The sequence below is a fragment of the Notothenia rossii genome, assembly GCF_949606895.1.
Source record: "Notothenia rossii genome assembly, chromosome: 9".
In the NCBI taxonomy this organism is placed as follows: domain Eukaryota; kingdom Metazoa; phylum Chordata; class Actinopteri; order Perciformes; family Nototheniidae; genus Notothenia; species Notothenia rossii.
Window position 1 is genome coordinate 47,309,283 of NC_136907.1, and position 20,450 is coordinate 47,329,732.

The 20,450-nt window shown below is 46.7% G+C and overlaps 1 protein-coding gene across 2 annotated transcripts in view; it reads left to right on the forward strand.

The window, feature by feature from the left end:
* Window positions 1–20,450, forward strand: part of LOC307018569 (uncharacterized protein) — a 48,109-nt gene that overhangs the window by 12,949 nt on the left and 14,710 nt on the right. The window lies entirely within an intron of this gene.

A 20,450-nucleotide genomic window follows, 5' to 3' on the forward strand; every position in this document is an offset into this window, starting at 1 on the left:
TGACGTTAACTGAAGCTACCGGAGATGTATAGAGGAGTTGAATCCATGAGACAAAGTCCCTGCTGAAACCAAATGTGTTAAGTACATAGAACAGATATCACCACTCTACTCTATCGAATGCCTTTTCCGCATCCAAAGAGAGAACTACTTCAGGGGTACGAGTCAAGGGAGAATAAATAATGTTAAACAACCTCCTGGTATTAAAAAAAGACTGTCGTCCTGAGATAAAGCCTGTCTGGTCGGGGTCGATCAGGCCCGTCATCACCCTCTGGAGACGGCTAGAAAGAACCTTAGCCATGATCTTAAAGTCTACGTTTAAAAGGGATATCGGCCTGTAACTGCCACACAAGAGTGGGTCCTTATCTTTCTTCAACAAAAGAGTTATTGATGCCTCAGACAAAGTAGGCGGTAACTGGCCTTTCAGAAAGGCATCATTGAATACTCTCACCAGGATCGGAGCAAGTACAGAACAAAAAGTTAAAAAAAACTCTGTGGAGTAGCCATCAGTATCAGGCGATTTACCGCTCTGTAAAGATTTGATAGCCTCTGTTACTTCAGAGACGGTTAACGGAGCTCCCAGATCACCAAAACCTCTTCCATCAACTTGGGGATAAGCTAACGTGTCTAAGGGGTTAGGGCTGTCCCAATCCTGTGGAGAAGATTCTGAGGTGTATAATTCAGAATAGTAGTCTGAGAAGATATTACTGATTTCAGCAGGGTTTGTTTTAATATCACCTGTTGGCGACTTCACTCTAGGGATCAGCCTGGAGGCACCGGCCACTCGCGATTGATATGCAAGCAGTTTGCCTGCCTTATCTCCCTGCTCAAAAAATTGTTGCCTGGTTTGTAGAAGTTGCCTCTCGATCTTACCAGTTGATAAAAGATCATATTGAGATTGAAGCTGGAGCCGTTTTTTATACAAAATAGAGGTGGGATTAACCGAGTATTGGCTGTCTAAATTTTGGATATCAACTGAAATTTCTGTCGATTTGGATTGTTCCGATTTCCTGAAATGTGAGACACAATAAATGATCTGCCCACGAAGATAAACCTTAAAGGACTCCCAGAGTATATCACTACCAATATTCGGAGTGTCGTTTATCTCAAAGAAAAATGTGATTTGTGTTGCCAGAAAAGCCTTAAATTTGGGTTCGGACAGCAACTGAGGGCTAAATCTCCAGAATCTAGAGGGTGGTTTACCATGGGGAAAATTGATTTCTACAGAAGTGGGTGCATGGTCGGAGATAACTATGATATGGTATTCACAGGAAAGAACGTTATGTAATAGTTTATCGTCAAGTAAGAAGAAGTCTATCCGTGAGTAAGTGTGGTGGACATGTGAAAAGAAAGAGAAAACTTTACTGGAGGGAAAGTTAGTCCTCCACGGGTCCCTCAATCCCAGCTGGTCGGTATGACATTTTAGGACTTTGGTCGATTTAGATATAGTAGACTGCTTAGTGGACGATCTATCAAGCTATATATCCTGGACCAGGTTAAAGTCACCTCCAATTATAATTTGATGCTCATTGAGATTAGATATAGAAGTAAAGAATTTGGATATGAATTTGTCATCGTCCCAATTCGGAGCATATAGGGAGGCCAGGACCACAGGAGTATTCTGTAATTTGCCAGATACTATAACGTACCGGCCGTTCAGATCAGATATAGTAATATTTAGGTCAAAGGCAATATCCCTGTGTATAATAATAGCTGCCCCTCTAGCCCTCTCGGAAAACCTCGAATGAAACAAGTGACCCATTCATGAACTTTTGACACGAGACATTTCCGCCGTACGGAGGTATGTCTCTTGTAAGAAGCAGATGTCTCCTCTAAGGTGTTGCAAATGTGAAATTACCTTGTTGGCTTTAGTTATATTGTTCAGCCCTTTAACGTTCCAGGAAACAAACGGGATATTTCTACCACTCACTGACATAGTCCTTTAAGTCGTGGCATAACCTGAGCAGAGAGTAAAATAAAAGGGGAGGATGAGAGAGAAAAAAGAAAAAGAAAAGAAAGAGAAAAAGAAAAAAAAAAAAAAAGGGGGGGGGGAGACAGACAGACAGACACACACACACACACACACAAACACACAGCAAACCCCAATCCCATTGGGAGCATCCAACATGTGTATCTCCTAGGATACAAACCTTCCTGACGTGGGTCCGTCCTATCATTCCCCTACTTAACCTCAGTTCCCTCTACATTGAACAGTGAACACATTCTCCATTAAAAAAAAACTGATTTAGCCGGCACAACCTACATCAACCTGGCAGAATAACATAAATTATCTGAGCACAACCTGCTAGTCTCAAACATATGTAAACAGTGAGACTGACATTCAACTTAAAGTGCAATATTTAGAAACAATGACCAGTCTACGTAAACATTAGCTTACAGGGAGTCCTTCGTAGAGTAGTATGATTAGTTGCTGTACAGTTCAGTGTAGCAATAGTGCAGCCCGGGCTAAGCTAACGAGCAGCTACGTTAGACCACTCAGTATATAATGTGGCAAGCTAGCAAATGGGCCATAGCTACTGTGTTTTATAGCAGTGCAAGCTACCTCTCTTTAGCGGCAATATACTTCTTAGCTTCCTCGACATATGACAGCCGAACTTTGTCTCCATTCTCCGCCGTAATAATCAGCTTGGCCGGGTACTGGAGAGCAGGTCTGAGTCCGAGTGTATACAGCTGCGCCATTACCTCCCGGTACAGAACACGCTGCATCACAACCTCTGGAATATAATCTTCGTAGAAGGCAATCGGTTTCCCCTCGTACCATAGATCCGCTCTAATTTTCCGGGCTTCACGGATTACTTTTTCCGGAAGTTGTGGAATCGGATGATGACCGGCCTCGGTCTTTCCCCAGGCTTTGGCTTTGCGTCAAACGACCTGTGAGCCCGGACCAGTTCAGGAGAAGAAGGCAGGATTCGGTCCCCCAGAAGCAGAGGTAGTAGGTCGGAAAAGAAAGCGGTTGGTCTCGGGCCTTCAATCGACTCAGGGAGACCAATGATGCGGATATTCTTGCGGCGGCTGCGGGCCTCGAGGTCTGCCGTTTTCGCCCGCAGTTTAGCATTGCTAGCGGCTAGCTCCGCGCACGTAGCTTCCAAAGTCGACAGGCGCCCGTCGACCAAATCCGCATTCGACTCCAAAGAGGAAATACACTGCCCGTGATCGGAGATAGTCGCATTAATCAGATCAACTTTGGACTCGAGTGCGGCGATGACTGTTTTGAATTCCGCTGAGAGAGACACTTTATGGCTCTCCAACAAACTAGTTAGCGCCGCCATGCTAACGTCGCCAGCGGCGACATCCTCCATAGGCATGGAGTCTTTCTTGGCTTGCTTTGCGGGCTTAGATGGCATGTCTCCTTGAGGAATAAAGTTGCTCAGTCGTTATGCATCGACTAGTGCAAGTGTGAAGTGAATAACGAGGTTTTTACACAATAAAAAAAGTTGGAGGCGAGGGAGCGGAGGAAAGGACGTCTACTCCTCACTCTTCATTTCCGGAAGTCGATCACGGGGTGATTTCTCATGTATTTAGGCTTGAGAAGTCAGTCCGGCAGGAGTTCCCTCTCTCAGCTATGCTTTATTCACTCGAAGCAGAGCCACTTGCGGCTCTACTGAGGAATAATGTAGATGTCAAGGGTGTGGAATTACCGGTGGGGAGGGCAGAGCTTAATATATCAATACACGGATGACACGACAGTGACGGTGAGGGATATTGGGTGTGTTAAAGAGGTGTTAGAGAGTGTAGGGCTATATGGGAGGGCTTCAGGGGCAAAGGTGAATATAGGGAAGTCTGAGTTCATGGTGTTAGGAAGGGTGACAGTAGGGGGTGTTGAGATAGGGTTAAAGGAAAATAAAGGGTTTTTCAGGGTGCTAGGGGTTAATTTAGGTATAATTGATATAGAGGGGAGGGATGTACAACATGAGGGGATTATTAACAATATTAAAAAGGTGTTGGGATTCTGGAGGGTGAGGGAACTGAAGTTAAGGGGGAAAGGGGTGGTGGTGAATAGTTTAATTATGAGCAAAGTGATTTATGTTATGAAGGTGCTAGATGTGCCAGATAGGGTTGTAAAGGAGATAAATTGTATAGTGAGTGAGTTTTTGTGGGATGGAAAAGGGATCAGGATAGCGAGGGAGGTGTTAGAGAATGAGTATAGGGATGGGGGTTTAAAGTTAATTAATTTAGAAAGGAAGATCAAGGCAATCAGCAATCTATGTTGAAGTATCGAAGTAATAAGGAAGACCATGTGTGGAAGGTGTTTCTGAGGGAGGGAATTAGCAGGTGTGGTGGGTGTGGTGATAGTGGGGTATTTATGAGTTTAAAAAAAGGCAGGATGAATGAATTGAGTGAATTTCAGAAGCAGGTGATGAATGCATGGGGAGAGTTTTTGGAGAAGGTTTGGTATGAATGTGTTAATATTAGGCAGGTGTGGATTCAACCGATTTTTTTGAATAGAAATATTGTGAAAAAGTGGAAAGTGCTTTTTAATTTGCCAATGTGGAGGGCGGGTTTCAGGGTGTTAAAGGATTTAGTTTATGAGTATGTACCGGGGTTTATGAGGGCACAGGTGATAGTGGATGAGGTAAGAGGGAGAGATTTGATAATGGGGGTGGTGACGGCGGGGAATATTTTAGACAGCATAAAGGAGGGTATGTCGAGTGAATGGAGAAGGATGATTGAGAGTGAGAATGTTGGAAGTGGGGAGAGTGATGTTGTGATGTATGTGGGTGAGGGGGAGTACAGAAAGAATATACAGGGAATCAATAACAAAACAATACAAAAAGTACTGCTGAAAGAGAAGGCAAGAAGGCCTGCGGCAGATAAAGTGTGGGGAAAGGTGGTGGTGGGTTTGGATGTAACGAAGATATGGATGAATCAGAGAGTGAAAGGGAACAGTGTGGAATGTGAGCATTTTGATTTTATTTTTAGATACAACAGGGTTTTTAATAACCTGGTGATCAGTAAATTTGACAATGAGGTGACGAGAAAATGTGATGTATGTGGGACAGAGGTGGAAAGTTGTATGCATGAGTTGATTTTGAGGTGTTGGAATGAAGGGCTGGTGAGGTGTATGGTATGGAAGGAGTTGTGGTTGTTTGGCATGAATGGGAAAGTGGTGGGTTGCAATGTGGGGATGTTGAACTTTTGTATAAGTCATGCACAATTCGCTGTTAAACAACGGAGAAACATGGCACACTATGAGGGGAGAGTGGTTAGGGTGTGGGATATAATGAAAATAGACATCAGAAGGGATGTGGGTATGTTGTTTTTACACATGGGGAAGGAGGAATTTGTTGAGTGTTTTGTGGAGGGGTGTTTGCTTTTGGACATAAAAGAGGGGAAGCTGGTGTTTAATTTTGAGTAGGGTGGGCTGTTTTGAGTGTGGGTTATTTTATTTTGTTGTATGCAAATGGTAAAAGGGTGAAATATCTATTGGAGACAATGATGGGGATTATGTGAAGTAAGGGAAATAGAGGGGTTAATATGTTGAAGAAAGTGAAAATGTGAAATTATTGTAAAAGTGTTCACTTTTTATAATAAAATATTTTTAAAAAAATCGCGCCCGATCTCGGAAGCTAAGCAGGGTCGGGCCGGGTCAGTACTTGGATGGGAGACCGCCTGGGAATACCCGGCGCTGTAAGCTTTTTTTATATACAGGTATATCCATGGTGATAAGATAAGATGTATACCCTAAAATAGCATGCTAAGCGTGGGTGTATTAGTTTCAAAGCATGCACACTCTGCTCATGTCAGACTTCCATGAAATAGACCGGGAAAAGCTCTCTCTGTGGCTGCTCACAGACCCCCGAACAGCTCCAGCTCGGCTTCCTAACACGGGCAAACTGGTTTTTTCACACCTCCTCGGACTTAAGCACTCCCCCACGGACTAAACCCAGATGATCACACCCTACAGAACCTCATGCCCCTGGTAACCCTAAAGGGGGCGGATTTTGCGGTGCTTTACCGTCCGCATATCGGCATCCATATTCTGCCCCCCCCCCCCCTGTGGAGGATATTCTCATGCTCCTGGTAACCCTTTAAATAGTCTGATACTACCAGGGCTCATCATCGCACTTTACAAGCCAGAAATAATGTTTAAGTGGTCGGCGAAAGTGTTTTTATACGTCTGGAAGAGAGTTGTAGTCTGTCATTTTGCACAATATAATTTAACATGTAACCTCTCCTGGAAATGCACTTTTTATTTATTTAATTATCACACAATTTTTACAAAAACAGTATACAAAATATACATAATAAACATAATAAAAACATGATTAGCAGGGGCCTGGGGGCCATATTAGCCGTCTAACTTGTACGGTGCACCGGGGAAAAAAGGTTGAGTCCACGGCCCCTGTCCCCTCATCAGGAGTATCAACCGGCCCTGAAGAAGAGGTATCGCTGCTCTCCGCCCCTGAGCCCTCTTTGGAGGTAGCTGACGGTGGTAGACCTCCTTCTGATGATGCTGCTGAAAGCTGCTGCCGCCCTGAACATGGAGCGGATCTTCAATTCCTCCTTTATTCCAGGCGTATTCGCGTAGAACCGGTCTGCAGTGCTTACGTCGTGACACATAAACCTAGCGAGAATCGACCTGCTTTCTGGATCTTGGTGATGCTTGATATTGTCAGCCAGGGCAGTGCGCAAGATGGTGAAGGTGACGGCTGTTTCTAGCCCAGCATCAGCCCAAGCCCTCTTCAAATGAGCGTTCAGGTTCTTGGAGGCGTGCTTCCAAAAGGAATAATTCACTCTGAGGACCCGACAAGCCCTCTTTTATCCCCATCCACCGCATGACCCAGCTAAAATCCTTTACTGTAAGCACCAGCTGTGCTTCGCCAAATGTCTTGGCAGTCTTGTGATCCTGCACGTGGATGATGTAGCCCTTAGCAGTGCCCCTTCTGTCCGCCTCAAAGACCTCCGTGTTGGTCATGTTTGCGTACACACCCGGAAGGTGGCCATACAGGAGGCTCCAATGGAGGGTTAGAAAGCCATATAGCAGGTACTGGGTGATTGAGGTCGGATTGCTAGCCATCAGGTCAAGGAGATCAGGGATGTGCTTCTCAGCGGCCGCCATGTCGGCGAGAAGCTCCGCCTGGCTCGGCAGACGATCCAGCTTGTTCCTCTTCACCTTAAACTGGTGGACAGTGACAGAATTGTTCAAGTCGTTTATGTTTGTCACCTCTGTGATGATGTTGGTCATATCAGACTGGGTGAGCCTGCACCCCCGGAGCTTTGACGCAGACAGGTACATCAGGAAATGGTTAACAGTCTCCAGGAACAACAGCAATGTTGTGAGTGCCCGGCCCGACTTTGAAATATACTCGCTCCAGCCACAGACCCTCTTTGTGTCTTTTAGAAACAGCCAGTCTGACAGCCGGTCAACACCATGGGCCATGAATACTAGGAAGTTCTTTATCCGGCTGACATTGGACATACAATTCTCTTTCCGTTTTACTGTCGGTGCGACACCCTCACAATGACCTCTGTATGTCTGAATGTACGTCTCCATGCTTTTAGGCAATGTGATTTCACGCATGGTATTCCCCCGTCCCTTCCCAGTGGACCAGTGATTTGGGGGAGAGGGCCAGTCCTTAGCCAGATTAGCTTTCAGCTTATTGGAGACAGACGCACGGGTCTTCTGGCATACAGGGGTCTCACAACCGGAGGCTTCTGCGGACCGCATGACAGTCTTCACCGGGGTCTTGAGAGGGGTATTGCTGCCGGAGGCTTCTGGGGACCGCATCACAGACTTGGCCGGGGCCTTGAGAGGGGTCTCACTACCGGAGGCTTCTGCGGACCGCATGACAGTCTTCACCGGGGTCTTGAGAGGGGTATTGCTGCCGGAGGCTTCTGGGGACCGCATCACAGACTTGGCCGGGGCCTTGAGAGGGGTCTCACTACCGGAGGCTTCTGCGGACAGCATGACAGTCTTCACCGGGGTCTTGAGAGGGGTATTGCTGCCGGAGGCTTCTGGGGACCGCATCACAGACTTGGCCGGGGCCTTGAGAGGGGTCTCACTACCGGAGGCTTCTGCGGACCGCATGACAGTCTTCACCGGGGTCTTGAGAGGGGTATTGCTGCCGGAGGCTACTGTGCCGGGGGTACTTGAGATAGCCAGGCCCTTGAATCGTATACATTCTTCGTCTTCCTCAAGCACAGCAGCAGTGGCATTCTGCTTCCTAGGTTTTAGCCCCTCTTTCAGCCTGGAGCGCAGGGTCTTCACCTCATTAATGAGGGCATCCTTCTGAGCCCTCAATGCCACATTTTCCAGCCTCACCTGCCTGCAGTCCTCTTCGTCACACTCGGTATGTGGGGAGAAGGGTGGAGGGTGCACTGGGTATTCCTCCTCATTGTCTATATCCAATAATGTAGCCATTCCAATGATGGGATTAGTCTTTCGGGGGTCATGGAGCAACTGCAGGGCCACACTATGCTTCAGCCTTTCCATGACCTGATGTGCCTCATCTCGGGAGAACTCAGGGTGATCACGAGTTACATGACGGTGTAGTCTCTTCCCAGCATACGAACACCCTGTTATGGGCTAGGGAATGCTCCAGTTTTTGGACAAAATTAACATGGGATCACTCCGGTCAATGTACGTACTTCGTCTCACTGGAATATTAATGGCCAGATTGAATACAACATCGACCCAATTTATTTTTTAATTTACAGCCTGGAGCAGCGACTCGGCCGTTTTCACCCGCTTGCCCATTTTCCTATCAGGCGTTTTCCCCCTAAAAGTGACTTTTAATCGTGGCCTTTGCGTTTAAATTATGGGTGCTATCATTCACAAGGCCCCCCGACACAATGCAAACAGCCTGGAGCAGTGGAGCAGCGGCTTGGCCGTTTTCACGCTTTTGTCCCTTTGCCTATCACTTTGTTAACGAATTGGACAGAGCCGGCGTTTTCCCCCTAAAAGTGACTTTTAATCGTGGCTTTTGCGTTTAAATGATGGGTGCTATCATTCACATTGCCCCCTGACACAATGCACATAGTCTGGAGCTCACTGGGGTCCTGCATGATGCATTAATCAGGCTTGTCCATTTGCCTATCAGTTTGTTAACGAATTGGACAGAGCCGGCGTTTTCCCCCTAAAAGTGACTTGTAATCGTGGCCTTTGCGTTTAAATGATGGGTGCTATCATTCACAAGGCCCCCTGACACAATGCACACAGCCTGGAGCAGTGGAGCAGCGGCGCGGCCGTTTTCACCCGCTTGTCCATTTGCCTATCAGTTTGTTAACGAAATGGACAGAGCCGGCGTTTTCCCCCTAAAAGTGACTTTTAATCGTGGCCTTTGCGTTTAAATGATGGGTGCTATCATTCACAAGGCCCCCTGACACAATGCACACAGCCTGGAGCAGTGGAGCAGCGGCGCGGCAGTTTTCACCCGCTTGTCCATTTGCCTATCAGTTTGTTAACGAAATGGACAGAGCCGGCGTTTTCCCCCTAAAAGTGACTTTTAATCATGGCCTTTGCGTTTAAATGATGGGTGCTATCATTCACAAGGCCCCCTGACACAATGCACACAGCCTGGAGCAGTGTAGCAGCGGCCAGGGCCGCCTTAACCTGCCACCAGGCCCTGGGGCTGATGGTTTTGTAGGCCCCCTATTTAAACAACAAATCAAAGTCATTTATAGCCTCTGCAGGCTCTGTGATTGCACACACACACACACACACACACACACACACACACACACACACACACACACACACACACACACACACACACACACACACACACACACACACACACACACACACACACACACACACTGTTGGATTTTGGAGCACCACCCCTCTGAGTGGTTGAAGGTTCAAGCCCGCTCCGCGCCGTTCGTTTGATGAGTGGTCTGCTATGAAAGGAAGGGCTCAGACACAGAGATATGAGATTAACAATAAGCTGATTTAATGGTAGAAAACAACAGTACCCCGGGGGGGGCGACTGGATCCACTACATTCCTAAGTCAACGCACACACAATTGAGCACAGCAAACAAAGGAAAATAAGAACATCAGGAGAACATTTGGTCTAGTTTCATAAGCATACATTTTACACAGATGATATGTGCGGCCAAAGTTATAATTATATTTAACAGGTTATGCAGGTTCCTTTAACACACACACACACACACACACACACACACACACACACACACACACACACACACACACACACACACACACACACACACACACACACACACACACACACACACACACACACACACACACACACACACACACACACACACACACACACACACACACACACACAAACACACCACTAATTCAGCACCATGAACAGCAACATATGGCCTCAATGCCAGGTATCAGTAGATGAGAATGATCATTATCTCCGGTGGATTAACACAAACCTAGTTATGTAAATCGATGCACAACACATTTAAACCTGCAGGCTACTGGGAATCAATGAATAGTGCAGCATTGCCTTACCTCTTTAGAAGTGCTTCCGTCTGGTTTTCTTTGAAGAAAAAGCCTTTATGATGTTCTTAAAATCCATCTCACGAAGAATGTCATGCTCAATTGACATCAGTGTGAGGTTACTGACTCGTTCTTGCTGCATGCTTGAGCGCAGTCGGTTTTTCACCAAGGCCAGTTTTGAGAATGAACACTCTCCGCTCGCGTTGGTCACTGGCAAAGTTAGGAAGAGCCGTAGAGCTATGTCTGTGTTGGGAAACACTGTATGTAGTTTTCTCCTTCTTAACATTTTCTGTAACTCCACTGCAGACGTGCCGCTCAACTTCTCATTTTGTACCAACTCCCTGAAGTGTACAGCTTCCTCCACAAATTCCTCTTCCAAGTCACTGGAGTATTTTTGTTGCAGGCTCCGCGCTGCTGAGCGCAGGTCTTGGGGGGAAATCGAGTGAAATCTGTTTAAAAAGCCAAAGTTTTCACACACGTCCTTATAGGACTGGTATCTTCGGTCCAGCTCTGACACTAGCCGGTCAATCACACGGATAAAGACTGATGTACGGAAGCGACTACGGCCTGACAGCTCGCACTCAGGCTCAGATGAATCATCAGCCTGGCTCTTTCTTTTTCTCTTTCGTTGAGTGTCTGCTCTGTACTCTTCGGACACGGTGGGGGACATGTTCTTTGCTGCTGTCTCAAAGTTTTCAAACTGATCCCGTAGGCCTGCTACATATTCACGTAATGACCTAACTAGATCCACAGCATTGCAGAGGTCCAATTCCACTGCCTGTAGTGCAGCGCTCACGCCCTGGAAACGTTGGAGAATGGCATTCCACATGTTGCACATTAGTGCAATTTCCAGTTTATTCATATTTTTATGCAATACCCTGGCCTCCTCTCTTGTGCTCAGGTTATGGTGCTCATCATCCACGATGTTGAGCAGAGATAGCTGGATACAGGCGTAATTCAGACACAGGGCTTTGGTTGCAACAGCATGCGCTGACCATCTTGTATCGGAAAGTGTTTTTAAAGTTTCAATTCTGTGATTTTCATTAGGCTGCAAACCCGCCTTGATCATCTGCCACCGTGAAGTGCTCTTTGATGCAAAGTTAAACAACGCTTGCACAAAACTGAAAAACTGTTCAGTCTCTCCACAACAGTTAACGCTGTTAATCCCCACCAGATTTAAGGTGTGCGCTGCGCAGGGAACCCACTCTGCCAGTGGGTTAATCTGTTTGATGCGGGCCTGCACGCCTTTGTATGTGCCTGACATGTTGCTAGCATTGTCATAACACTGTCCTCTACAGTTATTCATGTCAATGCCCATGTCTCCTAAAACACCAATTACTGAATTGAACAGCGCTTCTCCGGTGTGGCTGGAAATGGGGAGGAATTTGACAAAACGCTCCTCTATACAGCCCTCTGGTGATACGTACCGCAGGATGAAAGTCAGCTGGTCCACATGTGTGATATCTGGCGTGGAGTCCACACTGATAGAGAAATACTTGGCAAGTTTTACTCTGCTGATGACTTCATCCAGCAATCTCTGTCCCATCAGCTGTATGAATTCCTCACACACATTTAGTGAGAGGTAGGATGGATTTCCTCTGCCGGCATTTCCGTATTTCTGAATATGGGCTTTTAAAAAAGGATCAAACTGACTGATCAGCTCCATGCTACCCAAATAGTTGCCATTGTTGGTGTCCCCAAACCTGTGGCTGTCACCCCTAAAAGCAAGTCCCCGCTCTGCCAGATACTTGACTACAGTGACAACCCTCTGCAGCACCTGTGTCCAATACTCACACTCCTCATTAAACAGTTGTTTTAGTTCTGAATCCACTGTTCCACAGTCAGCTGTCTGATTGATGAAGGATACCATGGCTTTCCTGTGCATGTCACAGCTTTCATGTTCGGCTATCCGTTCATTTGCGTGCTTCCAATTAGAGTATCCCACGCTGCCAAATGATGTGTCTCTCTTATCGCCAAATAGTTTGCATGCAAAGCAGAAGACACTACCTCGGGATGGTGAGTAACATAGCCACTCCCTGAGCATACACTCCCCGTTACCCAGCTTGCGCTTGAATAAGCTTCTGGAGAAGTATCTCTTCTGATGCTTGTACTGCCGCTCTGAGGCAGAGAGGTCAGCTTCTCTGTTTTGACACAATTCCGGACCCATTTTCGCCCAGTGGAGAAGCACCTGTTCGTCCATGTTGTTGCCCCAGAGACCTGGGTCAGTGCTGTAGGGGTCGTCTAGTTCTCCTGTATCCTCGTTTTCCCGCTTGTCTTCTCCACTCTGCTCTACGCGCGCCTGGTCTTCTCCTCCAGATGAGTGACGTATCGGGCCTCCCTCATGTATTTGTCCGGTTGCCGTTGGCTCCCCTCCACGTAGCAAGTCCTCGTCGTCCTCTCCATCTCCTCCAACAGATAACGTCCCTCCCGTCGGTTTTTCCTCTCCCGCTACTCCATCGCTATCAGAACCAGACGGCCTACTTGGCTCCGAGGCGCCGCGGCCGGCACCGCCAGCACCGCTCGCTACAGAACTAATCTGTCCTTCCTCCTCATCCTGGCCTACAGGTTTAAAATAACCTGTAAGCTTCGGCATTTCTTTTAATAGCTGCTTGTCTCGAAACTCCTTTTCCCTCAACAATTTCCTTTTCCAAGCGCCACTCTCAAACTTTTTCTTCTCCGACATTTTGGATTACTGGTCTGGGGGAAGCTCGCGAGTGTGTGTGTGTGTATACGTGTGTGTTTGTGTATGTTTGCGTTTGTGTGTACTGTGTTTGTTTCCCGGGGAAAACACTCACGAGAAACACCGGCTGTTGTTATGCCTGCTGTGACGTCAAGTTACTCAGTTCTCCGCTTGTAATTATGCCGTTACAAGCTTCAAAGTTGTATTTATCATCTGAATTTGCCGAAACAAGTTTAATATTCTGAAAGCCAAGACTTTGTTTATTTGAAATCAGATAAAAACAAACTTTAACGGACCCTGCCGTGTTATCTATGATTACTATACACCTTACATTCATAATTTCAGCGGAGGGAGGGGAAGCAGCGCTGCGGAACAGCAGATTGCGAGTGAGAGCTGTCATCTTCCCTTTACAAGCTTCAAACATGTATTTATCGTGGGATTTTGGAAATAAAAGTTTCATATTCTGAAAGCCAATACTTTGTTTATTTAAAATTAAAATAAAATTGTATTGGCTCATGATAGGCCCCTGATCTCCGTAGGCCCCTGGGCTTCAGCCCAGGTCAGCCCGTGCATTAAGGCGGCCTTGGCAGCGGCGCGGCCGTTTTCACCCGCTTGTCCATTTGCCTATCAGTTTGTTAACGAAACGGACAGAGCCGGCGTTTTCCCCCTAAAAGTGACTTTTAATCGTGGCCTTTGCGTTTAAATGATGGGTGCTATCACTCACATGGTCCCTTAACACAATGCACATAGTCTGGAGCTCACTGGGGTCCTGCATATGCTTTAATCAGGCGTTTTAACACTTTTTCCCACGAAAATGATTTTTAATCATTTTTTCGGGGCTATATAAATCAAATTCCGGGTAATGCGGAGCACAATTGTCCCTTTTACTATTTTAATGTATTTGCATTATATATCTTTGGGCTATAAAAGTGACATATTTGGATGACTTTGTCAGTTTATGGAGCTTATCCCACAAATCCCGGAGGTTCCGGGCCTAATTTGGGAGCTCGTAGGCGGCCTGCTATAGGCCCCCACCCGTGGAAAGAAAAAAAAAATGAAAGAAACGGTCAATTATATGTTAAAATAATAAAAAATGAAGTTTTGAAAAATTACAACAGAGAAGGGGCTCCGTGCCAACGGAGAAGGGGCTCCGAGATGCTCAACCCTTCGGCGCTTCGGACCGAAGCCCCGAACACTTTTCCACCCCCCCGTTGCAATTTACAACGGAGAGGGGAATCCAAACTTCCCCTTCTCCGTCCGAAAAAACCGTTCATGTTTTTCAAGCTACTGTCTGCACGAAATCGGAAACCCGGTTTTTGAGAGGACTCAGAAAAAATCGGCTGTGTAACTTCATGGAGGAATTCATCCGCTGTATGTGCACTCTGGCTCGGATACATTTTGTTGCCCGGAGACCCCCCAGCATGGTTCTTCCCAAACTGGTCTCTGGAGGAATGCAGGCGTTGTCAAGGAATTATGAGACACAATTTTTGGATACATTTCAACACTTTTAGCCGTTTTGTACGGTTCTCCAAAAAGTAAAGTGTTACTTTGTGAGAGTGGAGGAATGCAAGGCGAGTTTTCAGGAAACTGTAGCTGCATTAAGAGAAGCCTTTTCGGACACGGCTTGAATACCACTTGTGGAGCAACCACACTCTGTCATGGTTGCAAAACTTTGAGTTTGGGAAACTGGTCTCTGGAGGAATGCAGGCATTGTCAAGGAATTATGAGACACAATTTTCGGATACATTTCAGCACTTTTAGCCATTTTGTACAGTTCTCCAAAAAGTAAAGTGTTACTTTGTGAGAGTGGAGGAATGCAAGGCGAGTTTTCAGGAAACTGTAGCCGCATTAAGAGAAGCCTTTTCGGACACATTATTTTTGTACATACACCCCAACTGCATTCTGGCTTGAATACCACTTGTGGAGCAACCACACTCTGTCATGGTTGCAAACTTTGAGTTTCCCGGACACATTTGTTGCCTCGGAGACCCCCCCAGCATGGTTCTTAACAAACTTTACGTTTTTTAAATGACCTCTGGAGGAATGCAAGGGGAGTTTGATGGGACTCTACCTGCCTTATGAGGCACTATTTTGGGATACATTTTGATACTTTTAGCCCTTTTTCATGGTTCTCCAAAAAGTTGAATAAGACTTTTTCTGAGTCTGGAGGAATGCAAGGGGAGTTGGCAGGGGACTCTACCCGCATTATGAGGCACTATTTTGGGATACATTTTTTCATTTTCACCCATTTTCTATGGTTCTCCAAAAAGTTGACTTAGACTTTTTCTGAGTCTGGAGGAATGACATTTTTTAATTTTTTAATTTTCCGCCAGCAGACCTGGAGGCTCCTGCCGGGAGCATCAAGCGTTCTCCCCGACAGTCCGCCAGCAGACCTGGAGGCTCCTGCCGGGTGCATCAAGCGTTCTCAGAACGTGAGGTGCTCCCCGACAGTCCGCCAGCAGACCTGGAGGCTCCTGCCGGGTGCTCCGTACCGTGCTCCCCGACAGTCCGCCGCCAGCATACCTGGAGGCTCCTGCCGGGTGTACCGTACCGTGCTCCCCGACAGTCCGCCATCAAACCTGGAGGCTCCTGCCGGGTGCACCTCGCGTTCTCCCCGACAGTCCTCCAGCAGCTTACACCTGCTGGAGGCTCCTGCCTCCTCCCGGGGTCCAGGTTCCGGTGCTTGGCGGTCGGTTCATCCAAAATGTGGGTTCGACTCTGCTCCTGGAGCGGACAAAGATATGTGTATTTGCCTGAAGGATGGAAATAAACAAAGAATGATATTTTACAGGACATGACCGATATGTGTTTTTGCCAGGCTTTTTGGAAATAAACCAAATGTGATATTGCAGGGCATTACGTAGCTCATTTACCCATGAGATGTTGTGCAGTACATTACTGAGCTCATTTAACGATATGGTGTACCAGGAGAAGTGGGATGCTGCCATGTCCCAACTGGTCTCCGGAGGAATATAAGGAGAGTTGACAGGGGACTCTGCCCAGTGCTTATGAACCGAATGAGGGGTGTGTTAGAGGGGAAGGCTCTGGCTATTTCTGCAGCCTCTGATTCTACCTTCTCTCCCCACCCCGATACCAGCGCGTGCCTGCTGTAAAAGGCAGGTGCAAGGGCTCTCACTGCCACTAACTCTGAGCCTGGCTCCCGAGCAGCACGTTCTCCCCGGCAGTCCGCCAGCAGATGAAAAACACCCACCTCTCTGCCTCTTCCGAGGGAAGAGGGAACCGCGCGGGGGGGTCTGCTGGAGGCTCCTGCCGGGTGCTCCGTACTGCGTTTCACCGGGACCTGGCTCGAAAAACTCGGAACCCTGACTCCAGTGCGGTGTGGCGGCCTCGCCCTGGCCGTCCACCGTGCGCCTCCGGGTACCTGACTCCCCTGCCTCCTCCGGGGGCAGGCGCGAGGGGTTCAATGCCTCCTCCCCCCGCTGCGGCGAAGGCCGGAGCGGGATGGAGCGCCCGGAGGTCCTGTTATCCCCACGTTTTCGTACCCAAAACTGTCTTGTGAGCTCGTGGCAGAACCATGAAACAAAAAACAATCAATGTATCGGACCCATCACCAGCCCCGCGTTGGTGCGGAGGTGGGACCATTTTAACCAGGTGGTAACCCAAGTCCTCCCCTTGGTCCGTGTTCCCTGCATTGAAGCATCGGACCCATGGTTGCAATCACCAGTTAGCTAACGCATATAAACGGAGAAACAGAAAACCATTTAAATATAATTCATTGTGTGTGTTTTAGGAAGGATGTTGTCCGAATGCCCGGTGTGCAGTCTCCGCTATCTGGCTTTGAATAAGCACCTTAAGCACAAACATGCAGTGCGGAACCTGGAGGAAAGAGGCATCATTCTTAAAATGGCCAGTGGCAGAATAAATGTTCGGATTAAACCCTGTCCCATCACAGGGTGTTCGTATGCTGGGAAGAGACTACACCGTCATGTAACTCGTGACCACCCTGAGTTCTCCCGAGATGAGGCACATCAGGTCATGGCAAGGCTGAAGCATAGTGTGGCCATGCAGTTGCTCCATGACCTCCGAGAGACTAATCCCATCATTGGAATGGCTACATCATTGGATATAGACAATGAGGAGGAATACCCGGTTCACCCTCCACCCTTCTCCCCACGTACCGAGTGTGACGAAGAGGACTGCAGGCAGGTGAGGCTGGAAAATGTGGCATTGAGGGCTCAGAAGGATGCCCTCATTTATGAGGTGAAGACCTTGTGCTACAGGCTAAAACAGGGTCTAAAATCCAGGAAGCAGAAAACCACTGCTGCTCTGCTTGAGGAAGACAAAGAATGTATACGATTTAAGGGCCTAGCAATCTCAAGTACCCCCGGCATGAACACAGTAGCCTCCGGCAGCAATACCCCTCTCAAGATCCTGGTGAAGACTTTGATGCGGTCCCCAGAAGCCTCCGGTAGTGAGACCCCAGTGAAGACTGTCATGCGGTCCGTAGAAGCCTCCGGTAGAGAGACCCCTCTCAAGTCTGTGATGCGGTCCCCAGAAGCCTCCGGAAGCAAGACCCCGGTGAAGACTGTCATGCGATCCGTAGAAGCCTACGGTAGTGAGACCCCTCTCAAGTCTGTGATGCGATCCCCAGAAGCCTCCGGAAGCAAAACCCCGGTGAAGACTGTCATGCGATCCTTAGAAGCCTCCGGTAGTGAGACCCCTCTCAAGTCTTTGATGCGGTCCCCAGAAGCCTCCGGAAGCAAGACCCCGGTGAAGACTGTCATGCGGTCCGTAGAAGCCTCCGGTAGTGAGACCCCTGTATGCCAGAAGACCTGTGCGTCTGTCTCCAATAAGCTGAAAGCTAATCTGGCTAAGGACTGGCCCTCTCCCCCAAATCACTGGTCCACTGGGAAGGGACGGGGGAATACCATGCGTGAAATCACGTTGCCTAAAAGCATGGAGACGTACATTCAGACATACAGAGGTCATTGTGAGGGTGTCGCACCGACAGTAAAACGGAAAGAGAATTGTATGTCCAATGTCAGCCGGATAAAGAACTTCCTAGTATTCATGGCCCATGGTGTTGACCGGCTGTCAGACTGGCTGTTTCTAAAAGACACAAAGAGGGTCCGTGGCTGGAGCGAGTATATTTCAAAGTCGGGCCGGGCAGTCACAACATCGCTGTTGTTCCTGAAGACTGTGAACCATTTCCTGAGGTACTTGTCTGCGTCAAAGCTCCGGGGGTGCAGGCTCACCCAGTCTGATATGACCCACATCATCAGAGAGGTGAAAGCCAACATGAATGATTTGAAAAAGTCTGTCACTGTCAACCAGTTTAAGATGAAGAGGAGCAAGCTGGATCGTCTGCCGAGCCAGGCGGAGCTTCTCGCCGCCGTGGCGGCCGCTGAGAAGCGCATCCCTGATCTCCTTGACCTGATGGCTAGCAATCCGACCTCAATCACCCAGTACCTGCTATATGGCTATCTAACCCTCCATTGGAGCCTCCTGTATGGCCACCGTCCGGGTGTGTACGCAAACATGACCAACACAGAGGTCTTTGAGGCGGACAGAAGGGGCACTGCTGAGGGCTACATCATCCACGTGCAGGATCACAAGAAAAAATACATTACTAGATATAAGAACAACTAGGTTAACAGAACATTGCTATTAACCAGTTTCAGCTGCAACAATCCTATCTTTGTTCTAAAGAGAACATACGTTGCATTTACAATTAATATTAAGAAAGTTCACAATTGATACCACTAAAGACCGTTTTGGATTAAATAGGGCGTGTCTGTCATAAACATTCGTTCTCAGATTGAATAAAGTGTTGAGATGTTCTCAATGTTTCACAATGCTTTTTAGTTTTTATTGAAACAATTAAGTAATAAGGGCAGAAAAATGTTCCGTGATGATTTCTTTAGGTTTTAACTTTAGTAATAATGAAGATTACATTTTATAATAATTCCTTTAAGTGTTCCAAAAATATATTCATTAACTGTAATCAGATTACTTGTTTTTCAAAAAATATAGCGCTGAATACAGTTAGTTTTGTATTCTGTTACAAATCTAACCATGCTTGTAACACAACTTAGATAAACAATTTGAAAATGAATAGAATAAGCAAGTAGATAAAAGATTACTCGATAGTGGTTAGGGAGGGTGTCTTTGTTTTGTAATGAAGAATAGGTAGACTACTAGCATTAGTTTGTTTTAACATTCACATGTTTCAGCATTCCTGACCATATAGACACTCAGCCATTTTATTTTGTAACCCGCTGGGGGAGAGATTTAAATTGAGTTTTTCTCTAGTTGCTGATTTGCTGTGATTACAGCAGCACTGGATAGTTCTGCACCACCTTTGGATTGTACTCTGAATCAGTGTGTTGGTGAACTGTTGCTCACTACAGAAATAGAAGAAGTGTGCAAAGAACGCATCTCTGAGGAGGTTTTGACATTTTGTTTGTGCCTCGTTTTCAAGGCTACAGTGTTGTGAAGAGGAACTACAGTTTTTGGGGATTCCTACTGTGCAGAGGACAACATGTGTCTGCTGATTGTACCACATTGATCCAGAGGTTCCTTCCCCCTCAGGACATCCCAGTGCCACAAGAGTTTCCTTGATCCCACTGACTACAACTGCAGAGGAAAACGCATCACTGACTGTTCTCATTATGACAAGATCTTGAGACAGGCTTGTCTCAGACTGGTCAGACTCTGAAGAAATGATGCAATGATTTTACAGCATAACTGTGCAAGAGTTTTCCAGAGTGTGGTGTAGAACAGATGCTTAGTATTTAAGAAAAGAGGCTGATTGTTTAAACGATGGTTTGGAATACTGAAAAGATTAAAGTTGAATACCCTTGTTTGGCAAACAAGACATCTGATTATTAGGTCACACATAATAATCTTGACATAGAAACTAGCTATGGGTAAAACGTGTGGTCGTTATACCATTATTATCATGAACTAAACATAAATAGGGAAATAGTATCTGGTTAAAGATGAATGGATTTTATATCCTAGAGAGGGTTAGTTATATTGTGAATACTTCACAAGGTATTTACTAATGTATTTTGAAGAACAAATGACAAGAACAGGAGTCCAGTTTTGTTTTGTTTTTAGATTAAATTGTCCATTACAAAAACTGTTCACCTTAGGTCTAGCTTTAGACTTTGAAAGTAAAGGATTATCTAGGCTTATTTTTGTATATCTGACATTTTTTAAATATGTTGGCTATTCACTAAATGGAGAGATGGCATTTCTCTCCATTTGTTTAGAACATTTCTGAAGATTGAATATTTGTTCCATTTCTAATATTCCCATTTAAAAAGTAATTTTAGAGTAACAAGGCTGATGCTGAAAT